The sequence below is a fragment of the Alligator sinensis genome, unplaced genomic scaffold, assembly GCF_000455745.1.
Source record: "Alligator sinensis unplaced genomic scaffold, ASM45574v1 scaffold970_1, whole genome shotgun sequence".
Taxonomy (NCBI): Eukaryota; Metazoa; Chordata; order Crocodylia; family Alligatoridae; genus Alligator; species Alligator sinensis.
Window position 1 is genome coordinate 2,385,952 of NW_005842094.1, and position 14,199 is coordinate 2,400,150.

The 14,199-nt window shown below is 40.7% G+C and overlaps 1 long non-coding RNA gene across 1 annotated transcript in view; it reads left to right on the plus strand.

Annotated features, from left to right (window-relative positions):
* The window catches only part of LOC102381980, an 8,741-nt gene extending 5,562 nt beyond the window's left edge, over positions 1 to 3,179 (plus strand). The window contains exons 2-3 of the long non-coding RNA XR_001358061.1: positions 2,621 to 2,962; positions 3,074 to 3,179. This is a non-coding gene — a long non-coding RNA (uncharacterized LOC102381980). The remainder of the gene's footprint in view (positions 1 to 2,620; positions 2,963 to 3,073) is intronic.
* Positions 3,180 to 14,199: the final 11,020 nt, after the last annotated feature.

The following is a 14,199-nucleotide window of genomic DNA, read 5'->3' on the forward strand; positions in this document are numbered from 1 at the left end:
CCTACAATCTTTTCCACCTGCCTCCTTGTATGTGCTATGGAACAATCATAATGTAGCAACGTCCTTTTAACATCTTTCTAGACTTTAAACATTTTTAGATACCTCCAGATTTGAATATCTTCCATGTTTTGGTAGTGCTGGAGTGATATGGTATCTGCAACGGTCCGGGAATTATGCAAAAGGCAGGGAATGTTGCGGATGATCTCTTATGGGACCAACTGCATGGTTAGGACAGTGTCGGACAAGCTTTCAAATGCAACACGCGGCTTGTCTGTGTATATCCCCACCATGCAGTTGGTCCAATAAAAGATATCACTCATTGCAATCCTTATCGCTTTAGAAACTCTCCCCCCCCGAAGGATAAATGAGAAAATGGAACCTGCTTGACCAGCTACTGACAGCATCACCTGAAGCTGGATTTAGATCTACCTCTTTCTCCTATCAGTATCTTAGCCGAGGCAAATGCAAAATGTAACTGTCTGTGCCATGTTAGAATTGCCAGCACAGGATGTATCTGTGCACAATGATCTCTAGCAGCATGTGATTAACTTAGAATGGCTTTAAAGTTAACCTGTCACCATGGTACATTTAGACTGTGTGTCAAGGCAAAGCAGGATGGCGTTGAATTTTTGGTCATTATTCCAGCAAGTCCCTGTGCTGAAGAAAGTTTGCATTGCAATTAATACAGTTCATTTGATTGCCAAACTAATCCCTTTTAGGACCTTTCACTGCTATATTTAAAGACAAAGACAATACAAACACATGTAATTATACTGCAGCTTTATATAGCACCTTCCCTCGGCAGGTCTCAAAGCACTGTACAAACATTAATTAAGCCTCGCACAACCCCTTGTAAAACAAGATAAATACAGTTATGCTGGTTGTACGGAGGACTAAAACTGAAGCATGCAGAGGTTAAGTGGCTTAGCCAAGGCTCCTCAGCAACTCTGTAGCAAAGGTGGGGATGGAGGCCTGGATTCACGGCTCCTAGTACCCTACTTTAATTGATAAAATGCACTCCAGTGCTAAGAGATGAACAAAGGACAAACACATTTGTTTTGGAAAGTAGCAAAATGATCATCACTTTATTAATAGGCATCTTTAATTTTAAAAAGAAGGACTTCCATATTTCATGTCTAGCTGAATGGCACAGGGGAACTGCAGAGACTGTGAGTGTAAAATGCTCTGTATCAGCGGTCCTGCGATGTGAGAGCGCCTGGTCTTGCAAGAAGAGAGATTTCTGTTTGCTTGCAATGCAATTATTTACTGAGGTTGTCACATTAAATAAGCCTAGGGACTCTGCTGAGGACTTCTGGCCCCTGCAGCGTGCAGCATGCCGCACTTTGAAAATGGATCAGTGTCCTCACCTGTTTTCCGTATTTTACAGGACAGTAAAATGGGAATCCTTGTTGGCTGGGCTGCTTTCCTGGATTAGAAGCTGCTCCTTCTTTAACTCATTAAATAGGAGGGGCGTTAATTGCCTTGTGCAGCGTATGGGCACTGCACCCTTCTTCTTGTGTATGTCCTGAATAGAAAAGGAAGCGTGTAGAGGTTGGGATCTGAAATCTTTCTATTTCTAGCCTTCAGGTCCGCTTGTACAACTACTAGGATGCAGTAGTCCTTGTCCAGAGGAGTTGCACAGTTGTGCATCTACTCGTCCGACCTTCCTTTAGTTTACTGCTGTTTCTCCAAAGCATCTGAACCTGGGGTAGAAAAAGCCTTCCCAGAACAGGCAGGAAGCAAAATCCCTACACCCTCTCTAATTCCTTCCCTTAATGACTCGGAGCCACACCAGTGCTCCAATCCCATGGGATAAGTGGTAGCAAATTTGCCCCAGATTGTATTAAAGGGAAAATTTTAATTCTTAGCAAGTTTTTTCTACTTGGCATTTAAATGCATAAGCATCACTTATTAGCACTAAATAATAAGTAAAGTAGGAAGACTATGCAGTTGACTAAACCAAAGGACTGGGCATCAGGAGACCTGGGTCTTCCTGCTCTGCCACAGACTTGCTGCATGACCTCAAGCATTTAAACGAGACTCTCTTCCCCAGTGGGACCATTTGAAAAATGGGGATGACCTCTGGTTCCCCATCAGTAAAGCTTTTTAGAGGCCTCGGCTGCTGTGTAGAGCTTCATTGGTAATTAATACTTTTCAAAGTCTGTTTTTTGGAAATGTTACCTTGTTTGGTTTGTTTGTTTTAAAGGAGCACTCTTGGTAATATCTCCATTTGCCACCCCCCTGTGAATAGTTACCATATGTTGGATTTAATAGAAGTCTTGCATCATTTTTTATGAGTGCATCAACTTATTTGCAATTAAGTTTAGATTGTCTAATAAAATCCTGTGACATTTTAGCCTACAGTTTATGTCCCAGTAAAAGGCTCTGAATGTTATTGCTATCAGAACTCATGTGACAACTAAAGATAAACCTTTTTACTTTGAGTTGGACAGGTGAGTACACCAGTGGAAAAACAGGTGGGGTTAGGTAAGGCCATTATCAGTGTGGGGACCCTTGTTTTGTTTCTCATTCAGCTTTAATATTATAAAACACAAGGAATGCCTTCTTCTGGCAGTAAAGAGGAAAAATATATGGAGCTAATGGTCAGTGCTTTGTGCAGTCCCCAGCTCCGGGAGTTCAGATTCACGGTGAGGCTCTGAAGAATGCTGAGTATTTCCTGTACTTTGGAAGCCATCTCTCACGGAAAGCTGACATCAAAGAAGAAATTAAACAAGTGCAGGCTTTGGATGCCTGAAGAAACGGGCATTCAAAGATCACACCAGATTCAAAACCATGGTTTATCGAGCAGTTGTGATCTCTATCTTGCTGTGCAGAGCTGAGACGCCTCAAGTGACTAGAGAAGGACCATCCACATTGCCCATGAAAGATCCTTTGAATCCAGTGGGAAGAGAAGTGCACCAGCGTTACTATCTTCTAGCAAGCAAACACCATGAACAACAAGGTGACAATTGTTTGACATCAACTTGCTGAGATGGCCACATCATCCAGATGTCCCACTCTAGACTCCCAAAGCAAGTTTTTGTGGTATTTATTTATTTTTTTATTCTCCCAGCTCAGTCCAGGTGATTGCTCAAGAGGAGGCACAGAAGGCAAAATCATCCTCAAGGCCAACTTGAAAAAAATGCAACATTGACATCAACTAGTGGGAAATTATCATCCAGGACTGCCCCAAATGGAGAAAGAGTCTACTGCAAGGATCCCAGCACTTTGAAACCTCACAATGACAACAGGAGATGGAAAAGCAGGAGTGCCAGAAACAACAAGTCGCAGATCAAACCAAGAATCCCCCATGGAAACACGTGCCCAAGTCTCAGCAGAACCTGTTGTTCCTGGATAGGACTTGTCAGCCGTCTTTGGGCCCAAAGATAAGGCAATCGAGGGGAAAACAATCATCCTCAACTGCGAGGGATTGTCGGTCATGATGATGTTGTTTTGTGCAAGTCAAATAACTGGGCTGACAGACTGAACCACTAAATTGAGATCTGGATCCAGAGTCCAGGTTTTTCTTTCCAGCTTATCTCTCATGACTAGCCAGGAAGCAGTTTGAGACCAGGGGGTACTGACCCCCCAAAATTGGCTCTCATTTATTAAGAGATTTCATTTACAGCAACATGAAACCTTGGTGATTTTGGCGTGTCTGCTTTTACTGAGTGTGGCTCTGGGGGCTTGAATTAGGATTTCATAGAGAAATTTATGGTTGAGATATTAAAAAAAAAAAAAAAAAAAAAAGCCAAACAACAATGAAGTGTAATGTCAAAATCCCCATGAACTACAATGGCGGAAATCGTACAAGAGTACAAAGCTCTTTTGCTACTCTAATTTCCTTTCTCTTAGTAGCTACCTGCCCTTGTCAGTGCCACTGCAAGACCTTGGATGTGTTTTTAGCTCATATTGGCTAGCATGGAGTACTTGGCATAAGGTGAGATCCTAATGGAGATGAAGTGGTTTGTAGTTTTTAACAGGACCTAGCAGGTTGAAGCTGACTGCCCTGCGGTTTGAGCACAGAGCTGTGCCCATCACACAGCTAAGATCCTGCTCAACGGCCTCGGATCTTCCCGGCTTGATACTAACATATTCCTTATAGTTGCCAGGGACAACCCACATGTCTTGTGATAACCATTCTTAACACAGTTCTTCCTGCACAGACAACTCTTTTCTACTGAAAGCCCTTATGACACCTTTGTATCAGTCATCAGCATCTTGGATACTAGAGTATACTTTTATGCAAGCAATAGCAATAATGGGACCACCAGAAATAGCTGTGTCCTGCCCCTTTTACCTAATTAAAAGATGGAAGCCATATGCTTCCCTTGTTAGCTTTCAATGAATTTAGTATTCACGAAATATAGCATAATGATGTCTATTTGCTACAGATGGAGATACAGCAGAGCCATGGCTTTAGGGTGTCTCAAATCTGATCTGGATGCAGCATCAGCTAGGAGGGCTATTTCAATCCCTCTACCCAATCAGTCCTTGACCTTGCTAGATTTGCCAGCCAACATGGACAGGATGCTATTTCTGGATGTCATCACATCTACTATAAATGGGCGATAGAGACCCTTTGCCTTGTTCTTCCATTGATTTGGTGAGTACCAGGCACGCAGTTTGTGCTATGGTGTAAGTCGGTTCATCTGAAAGGCTCGCCCAACAATCCTCCTGCCTTCCAGATATTTGCTAGCGCAGACTCCTTTTGCAGTCATTGTTTGCTCTGCCCGTTGCAAATTCCCTACTTTTGCATTGAAAAGTTAGGTGAGATGACACCTATGTCTCTGTCATTCGTGGGTTTTTTTTTTTTTTTAATCATCTCATCTTCAAAGAAGGGGAAATGGAGGAAGAAACTGAAGCTCTGAAAAGTTTGATAGAGAAAGATGGATTGCAGCCAAAGCCTGAGTGAAGAAAACCTGTCAGTTCCTCACTGAAATCTAAAAGTAACTTTCCAGCTGAGGATTCATCTTCAAACAAGGCCTTACTACTTTAATGAAAAAAAGAAGGAAATACACTTTAAAGATCCATCCTGAGAGTTTCAAACACTTTGAATTTGTCACACCAACCTAGATTAACAAATGTTATGGATGAACCTCTTGTTATAATACAGAGCCTGTGTGAAATCTTCCATGACTTGGGGCTTTTAAAAGTCTCACTGCAACTGTATATGAAATAAGTTCATGCATAAAATATCCCATGCCCCAGCCAGGAGTATATTTATTTTTTATTTTAGGCAGCGACCAATAGAATAATGCTGCGATGCCCAGAAGAATTCTACTATAGAGGAAATTCTGCAAGAATATATTGGAGAAATCTATGGTACCTTCATCTAGAGCTCAGTATAATCACCTTGCATTCCAATGTTCCAAAAGGTGCCTGGGATCCATGTAGCAAAATGCATGCCTTTTTGCCCAGGAACGCACAAATTTTGTGTGCACAAATGAGTAGGTAAGCTTCTAAAAACTGCACAGAGACATTTGCTTGTGCAATTGCCCAGTGTACAAACACAGCTACAGTAATGCACACCCAGGTCTACATGCAGACCTTGAGCCTCCCTGTTTGAACATTTGCTCCAAGGTATGCAAGGAATGCATTAATTCCTCTATCAAATGCTAGTTTTACACACTAAAACTAACTTACACATAGTTTCTCAAATACAGTAGAGAGAGAAATGTCAGTAGCGGCACCTACCTGGCTTGGACATTTTGCAATGGATACACAGATGTAATGAGCACAAATGTGTTAAGATGATTACATCAGACTCCTATTTCACCTTACATGTCTAAACAGCATATATGCAGCTGCATAATGCTGGCTTTGGTACTTATATACAGTTCTGCGTTCTATTGCATGGTATAGCAGCCGTTTCTTATGATGTTGAGCCTTCACTAAGATGGATGCAAGGGGCCAAGAGCATCTTAGTCCTTCTACTTCTTGACCCAACTTGCATCTTAGTCCTACTTCTTGACCTAACTCTCATCTTAGTCCTTCTACTTCTTGATCTAACTCTTCCTTCCAGGAGACAAGAAGGAAACTCATCATTGGTGCATTCATGCTCCATCTAGAACAAAGTGACCAAAGGCAACTCGGGTTATATGAGGATGTTGAAAGTAGGCTTCCCACATAGTCTTCCGCTGGAAAGTAGATGCAACTTCAAAGTCCCCCGGGGTTGTATGAATGATGTATGACTGAATGTGATTTTTATAGATTTATTTCAATAAGCTGTACTAGATGTTAGAATCAGATACACTCTTTAATATCTGTTAGCAAAAATGTTTACAAGGTTTAGCCATTAAAACGGCAGATATATTAGCAATAACATTAATAGACAAGGTCTTTCCCTTCATCTCATTTTATGCATGGTGACAAAGAGGAGTTCGTGTTCAGTTCTTTATCTGAAACATCCTGTAACGTGAGTAGGAATAATGTATCCAGAAGATTTTACACAACAATGAATTGCGTCACCCTATCAGTAATATTTAAAAATGATGGACCCTTCTGTATTGTGTCTTCATGTAATATTTATTCAGCAGAAAAGAGATGCAGGGGTGGGAAATGAACTTTACAAAGTAATTACTTTTGATCTTGACAATATCTATTCAAAGGCCTTCAGGTAAACATCAGTTTTGAGGAGTGCAGTGTGAATTGCAACAGTTATATGTCACCTTTAATGGAATTGTGATGCAAGTTAAAACTAACAGCTGACCTAGGGACTTACAGAAGATGTAATATTTACTAACACAGTTGGGATCTCCTGTAATCTATCCACCAGAAAATCAGCAGTAGGTGTTTTGCATTTGCTTTCATTCCTGAGAGAGAAGGAAGCACCACTTAAAGCAATAAGTAGAAAATAGATTAATTCTGCTTCCAAATGCAGCCATGGTGGGGGGAAGAAAACAAGGGTTCAAATACAATAGATGAGAAAAATAGAATAAATAGGAAATAAGATCCAGAAAAGCACTTCAATGTGTGCTTAACTTGAGCATGTAAGTAGTCCCATTGACTTAAATAGAAATGTTTATATATTTGAACTAAAGCATGTGCATACATGTTCTGCTGGATCAGGTCCTAAAACACTATACAGATACAATTATATCAGGCTTGTTGCAGAGCTGAAAGAAAATATGTTGCTTTTAACTTCTCACTATTTCAGGGGTATTTTATTTAGGGCACAAAGCAGGCCACAAAGATTTCTACCTGGAAAAAATGTCCTACTGAAATTCAGGGCACCATTCTTGGGTTCAGAGTATGCGCTGAAAAGTCAGGATAAAGGAGACCCCTCCTCAGCCTACAGTGAACTGATGAACACTGAGTTACATGAGCAGCCTCCTTCATTTCAATAGAAATGCTTGCTCATGAGAGTAAGCGTTCAATCGCGTGAGCATGGGATTTGCAATCTGCCTCTCTCATCTGTTGGATGTGGCTAAAGAGGACTTCTCAAAAATGAGACTAGGTCACATCCTGAGTAATGCAAAAGTAACCTGGCATCACATTGAAGGTTTGGTCTCTCTGGAAGCTGCTTTCATTTTAAACAACAGCAAAAATGAACCTCTCTAGCTTAGTATTTTGTAGCTTTAGCATGGCCTTGTGTAATCACAGCAAAGCTCAGAGTCTAGCCAGGGCTGGGTGAAGCGAATACTTCTACTAGAAGATTCAGAGTGAATATGAAGGGAGCTGTAGGAAGTGGTGTTGACAACTTAATAAACCTCACCTGTTTCCTTAGTAGCAAGCCAATCCATTCCTCAAACTGGGAAAGTGTTGCTGATGGTACCATCTTGTGTCTTACTCACTAGTGTAAAGAAAACCTTAGGGAACATGTCACTTTTTTTCTTACCAGTAGGGTGCTACCCTCAAAATAAGCTTACCCCACATACTGTCTCTGTAAGTCGTCCTTCACATTTCAGCTGGATGAGGTATCCTTTTCTACTAAATGACTTGTATGATGTTGTTGGATGCTGTTAAATAGCAATTCAGCCTGCATTTCGGTACTGGGTGAAGATCTTTTCTTATATACAGCCTGAAAAGTCCTTTTGGATCATTCCGGATGAAAGGAGCTCTATCAATGTAAGCGTTTATATATTAGCATTGTTGGGTCTGCACGCTGGTTACAGTAAATTTCATATCCTCTCTCTCTCTTTCCCTCCCTCCCGCACAAGTGGGAACAATGGGAGATACTGAAGGGTATAATTAGTGTGCATCAAACACGACCATAAGAAGCTAACAGGCATCCTGTAGACAGAGCAACAATGGAAAAGTGAGAGAGAAATATTTTATTAATATATTTTCCTTTTTGCAATTTAATTTCAAGAAAGTGGGGGGGGAAAAAAGAAAAATAAATTGTGTTGCAGCAGTAAACTTAGTGTGGTGGTTGTTTTACTACTCCAATGATTTTATCTTCTCATTTCTTCACAGATAAGCAGCAATAAAGAAAAAGTGGTCAATAAAACATTTCTCCTTAATATTTTGCATATGTTGCACACTGTAGGTCACATTCTCAATGTGCCTAAATAAAAATCCACTCATCTAATGATCTCTCTTATTGGTTGTTATCGGAGGGAATAGAGCTACGGATTTGAGAATGAAGAGTCTTCCAGATGGAGCTTACACATTAACATTTAATATTTATGACGTGGAAAGGCTACATTACACAACTTTAGCTTTATACAAGCTGCATGTAAAGCAAAAGGCAGGAACGGCGTCTGGGTGATGCTCAGTCCATGCTAAGGCAATTGTGGTTTTGGAAATGGAAATCACTCTGTAGAAATTAAAAGAGATGAAGCAGAAGCCTCACTGGTGAAAAATTAACCTGCATTGGTTGAAGCCATTATATTTAGTATTACTCTGTAAAAAGGTAGCTCATCTATGCTCCATTTATGCACCCAAAGCTTATTGTATTAGGCAGAGGACACAGGACAAAAAGATGGCCTCTCCCAAGGAACTTACAATATAACTATAGGACAAGAGACAACCGGTGGAGAGAGATGTTGGAAGATTAAGGAAATGAATAAGAGACAACACTGGTCACCAGAAGAGGCAGTCGATTCAGCACACCAGCTGCCTAAGTGTCATCACGTTTTATTAAAAATATATATTACAGTAGTATCCAAAGGCTCTAATCAGAATGGTCCAGCTGTGTTAGACACAGTATAAATGCTCACTAGGGAACAATCTCGGCTCCAAAGAGTTTTCTAACTTCTTTTTCTACTAATTATGGGTCTGTCTTGTAATAATTCACAAATTTTGATCCTACTAGCCAAGCCAAACCAAACCAAACCAGGGTCACACAATCACTTTCCCAGCAATTCTTCTGTGCCTGAAAGAGGAAGGACCAGTGAAAGTGAGTGAAACGAGGATAAAGAACGTAGTGGGAAATGGTAACAGCTTATTTAGGAGGAAATCCCTAAGCAGTTCCATGGGTTAATGAATGGCAACATTCATGCAATATGCATGCAAGTAATCACTGTGACTTATTGCTTTCATATGTGATGATTCCTCTTTGCCTTTGAAATTGAGCTCCTGGGTAAAATCTTATGCTCTCTGTAAAAGATTGTAGAGGTGACCTGGGAAGGAGGCTTAAACTGTTCCTACTGACGGGTCTATCTAGAGACAGTCACCAATCTTTCATTTTGTACTTATAACATAGTAGAAGTAAGGTAAATAAGGGGCAGCATTTTCAAGTTTTCTGACCAAAAACTGCAATACAAATATACAGAATTACAAAAGTAACTTATGCTCACATATCATCCTTGACAACAGCGAAAGGAAAGGGGAGAAACCTGTAATGTGGTGCAGGTTGAAACAAAGTTGACTGGCATCTCACATGATAAGATTTAGCTCTAGCTTCTCATACCACAACATGCAGAAAAGTGCAAGGATGGGCAACACAGTTTGCAAACGTCATGCCAATAAATATGAGGGCATTTAGATCTGCTTGGTTTGTGCTCTGTAAGAAGGTAACAGTAGTTCATAGCAGAGTTCTTGCATCAAGAGCATAAGAACATGCAGATGAAATACAAACTGCTTATGTGAAATATCTATACGTGCCATATGCTATATGATGTGCAGATCCATACTTGGGAGGCTTCTTCATGGTCTAGTGAGAGCCAGAAGTATCTTCAAGGTCAGTAAGGACTGGAAAAGAGGCCGGTACTCTTGAGATCTTTCTAGTGACTGCTATGTGGCAGTAGTCTAATTTGGAAGCTACTCTTTGGCCTTGCTGCCTACGGAGAGGATGCACAATTCAGAAAGACTGGCTGTATCTGCTTTAAGGAAGCAAGGACAGAATGATAAACAGGATACAGATGTGTCTGACAATAGGATCTGATTAGCCCAAGTTTAGTTTTAGACTCACTTCCACCTAAGTCTCTTCACAGCATGGCCATGAAATATGACTTCATCTCATGCAGAACCTCTGTGCCAATGCCTAGAGTCCCCACTGCCAGATCCAAATCAGATAAGGAGACATAGTATGCAATGATATAACAGAATTGAGATTAATTCAAAATGCCAATGGAGGTATATGCAGGTATATATACACCTATATAAATGCATACACTGGACATCAATGGAAGCTTAAAATAACTATTACAGGCCAGACTGAACTAGGTTCAATCTGCCTGTGAATTTGACCTTGAATATTTACATGCTCATAGTTTCACAGTGCTTAGGGTTGGAAGGGACCTAAATGGATCATCAGGTCTGACCCCCTGCCCTGGGCAGGAACAAGTGCTGGGGTCATAACACCCCAGCCAAATATCTATCCAAGCCAAATATCTATCATAAAATTGCCTTTTTCCATAACGGGCCAGTCCAAGTCTATTTCAACACAGAAGGAAAGATTTATTCTATCTTTGGGCCTGATTCAGCTCCGTTGGGGGCAAGAGTCCTTCCTATGAAGTCACCCAAGGGACTCAGGGTTGAGTAGCTTTTCTTCCTGCTCCATAAATGGTACACTGGCAGAAGATGCAATGAACATACACCGAATAAAGCATCCCTGCCCAGTTTGGGGTTATACTGACCCCCAGATCCATGGCACTTTAAACTCCCTCTTACAGACTTTCTGCCTTGAATGCTTCCTTGTTTCTGCAGGAGAGAGCATGGTCCTGTGTATATGTAATATTCTGACACAAATGATTATGGGGGCTGCCATTTTTGCAAGCTATACCAAAGACCACAAACTATCGATTGTCTGATTCAAAGAAAATATGTCTGGAAGCAGATTATATCCCATCCTGCAGCAGTCATAGCTAATGGAGACATCCTACTAATGCCATCCTGTCTGCCATTTAGATACCCTTAAATAACAGATTGCCATTGTAATGGGTTACTTGATATGATTATAGAGTAGTCTGGGAAAATCAATCACATCTAATAACCCACTGAATTTTATACTGTTGTAGCAGTTGTACCTAAGATAATGAACTGAGTAAACTATATTCAACATTGGCTTCAAAATTACATACCAAATCAATCAATAACTCAATTTCAGCCCTTCGTTCCACAAAAAATATTGTGCTGCTATCTCCAGGTTATGTTTCTGGGTAGTGCATTCAGAACTTAAAATTAAGCTGGAAGCCCAGTTTTTTGGCAGTGGTAAGAGCCTACATTTATGTTAATATAGGACCATTCAAGGGAGGATCTCAAAGCACATTATCAGTAACTTGAGGGACTTAGAAGAGCCAGCTAGCCAAGGCGCAAGCTTCATAAGCTTGGAGTAGTGTTTACAAGATAAAAGACTCAAATAGAAGAAGCGGGACAGGCTATATTAGGGTTGCTGATTGAGAGGAGGTTGTTGACTCTCCATCTGCTTGTAGGTGTTTTAGTACTTCACTCAGCAAGGGGATGAAGAACTTGCCTTTCAGACTTGGGACTTGGCCACAATCCTCCAGACCATGAAGCTAGATCACTTATATTGTGCATGGGACTGTTCCATCAATCTGCTTAGAGACTGTGGTTAATGCAGAGTGCAGGGATATGATTGCTAAGTCTGTGTTATCCATAGGGAGGCCATGATGCTATAATCATGGTTTGGGCTTTAGTTAAAGTTTGAGGATGGTGTTTTTCACCTATACAGCCCTAAATAGTTTGGGTTGTCTTTACTTTAGTATTCTACCTCTCTCCCCCGCACCCAATCCTCCTCCCTACTCCCTGGTTATATAATGACATATGTTACTAGCTGGAGAGCTCAAGTTAACTCAAGTTTCAACATGAGGGACCTGGTGGGATTTACTCAGTACTAGAATGAACTTCTCATCTTGGATTTCTAGAACCAGGATTTAGTGTTCACCACAGTATGCTGCAAGATTCATCCATCCTTCTAAGCGTATTCTTCATTTAGGGGTAGGGTGCAGTAGGGGTCTGATGGGAGCAGAGTCAATAAGGGACTTCGGAGTATAAGGACATGCAACCATTTATTTTGATGGCAGGAGCTGGGGAATCTTTGTTAATATCCTTCACTTATTTCTCTTAGACCGAATGATATGCTCTATCCTGAGAGTCAGAGGATCTGGAATGGGTTTTGTCATAAAGTTGACTTTTAATACCCATTTTACAGATGGCAGACAGAGGTGATTTGTTCCAGTCTTCACAGGAAACCAGTGGCAGGTGTGGGAATAAAAAACACCTTTTTTTGATCCTACTAGTCAAAACCAGGAGTCCAGGTTTTCAGGGCATAACACTTTTTAGCAGTTTAAAGGTTGCATACCATTGCCACTGGCATTTTTAAATACTCCTAGGCAGGCTACATCTCAAAGAAGCCTAGGTGTCTCACTCACTTAGATTCTTCCATACTTTCCTGCAGATCTTCGCAAAAGGACCTTTGTAGATCTGGTCCCATATAGATCTGGAGGACATTTTGCTTTCTTTGACCTGAAATTAAACATTTTCAACTTTTTCTTTTAGCAAAAAAGTTTTATTTTGGATTAATTGGAGCAATTTGTTGTTGTTATTTTTCAGTTCAGCAGCTGAATTGCAAGATCAGTTATCCACACACACAGTACTAGTCCTAAGAGGCTGGCTTCAGCTATACCAACTAGTTTTGAGTTGTTTCGGTGGTTTAATAGTAAAAAGACTGCATCTGAGCTGAGCCAAGAGCCTTTTGTAAGGTTTGGGTGTCAGCATTACACTATCGTTATTTTCTCTTCTCTTAAAAGTCAGGTTGTTTGAAGCCTAATACTTGTGATCATTTATTTACACACAGCCCGGGAGGCGGCAGTTCTGGGTGTTTAATATGCAATACAGATTTCTACAAGTGATTGTCAGTGGGCTGCATTTTCCACATTAGACATATGCTGTCAGTTGATTGTGTAGAAAAAGATGTCGCTTTCACCATGACATTGTAATTTTGTGATGAAGTAATTATCATCTTAACCTACTCGTGGATGATCTATTGGTGGTGAATTTAACAGCCATGGTCTCTTGGGCTTTTCTAGAGCTCTCAGATAGGCATTGATGCTTCACAAACTCTGAGACTGTTATTTTCCTGCAAGCCATGATAACAGAAGGATGCAAACAGGAAGAGGAATAATTCACATGTTGCTCCCCCAAGGTAAAATATTTCTCTCTCAGAGCTGGAGCTACGGCTCCCTTTTGGAGACAGGAGGCTGTGATGAAATGCTCTCAGAGATTCATGGGATCAGATTCAAAGCCAATGGAGCTATGCTGACTTCTCCTGGAGCACAAAATGGCCCTTGGTATTGCAAACATTGTTATCTGCAAGTAATTTTATGTGCAAGAATAACCCCATTGGGGCCAGTGGGACAACTCACATGAGCATGAATACATTTGATCAAGTCACAACGTGCATTGAGCCAAGAACTGGGAGATAAAAGTGCTTATCATACACCTTGTAATACCCCCAAATACACATCTTAGCCCAAGCCAATTTAAAGGCCATTGGTCAGTTAAAATGGGATGGATCTCTCACAAAAATAAGGTTTTTTATGCTTCTTCTGTGACCTTACGCTCCAGGACCAGGCAGAAATACTCTGTTAAGCTTGCTGCCCTTATGATCCATAGCGCTGGCAAAATGTTCCTATTGAAAATTCTAATATTTTTTCATTTTTCAACACTTCTGTGATGCTCAAAGTGAACCAAATAGTAAACATTTTTAAAACAAACCCTCTAAAGTATTGTGTCCCTAGCATTAGCTATTCTTATAGCCGCTGATCCTGCCATTGAGATTTACAGGTCTTG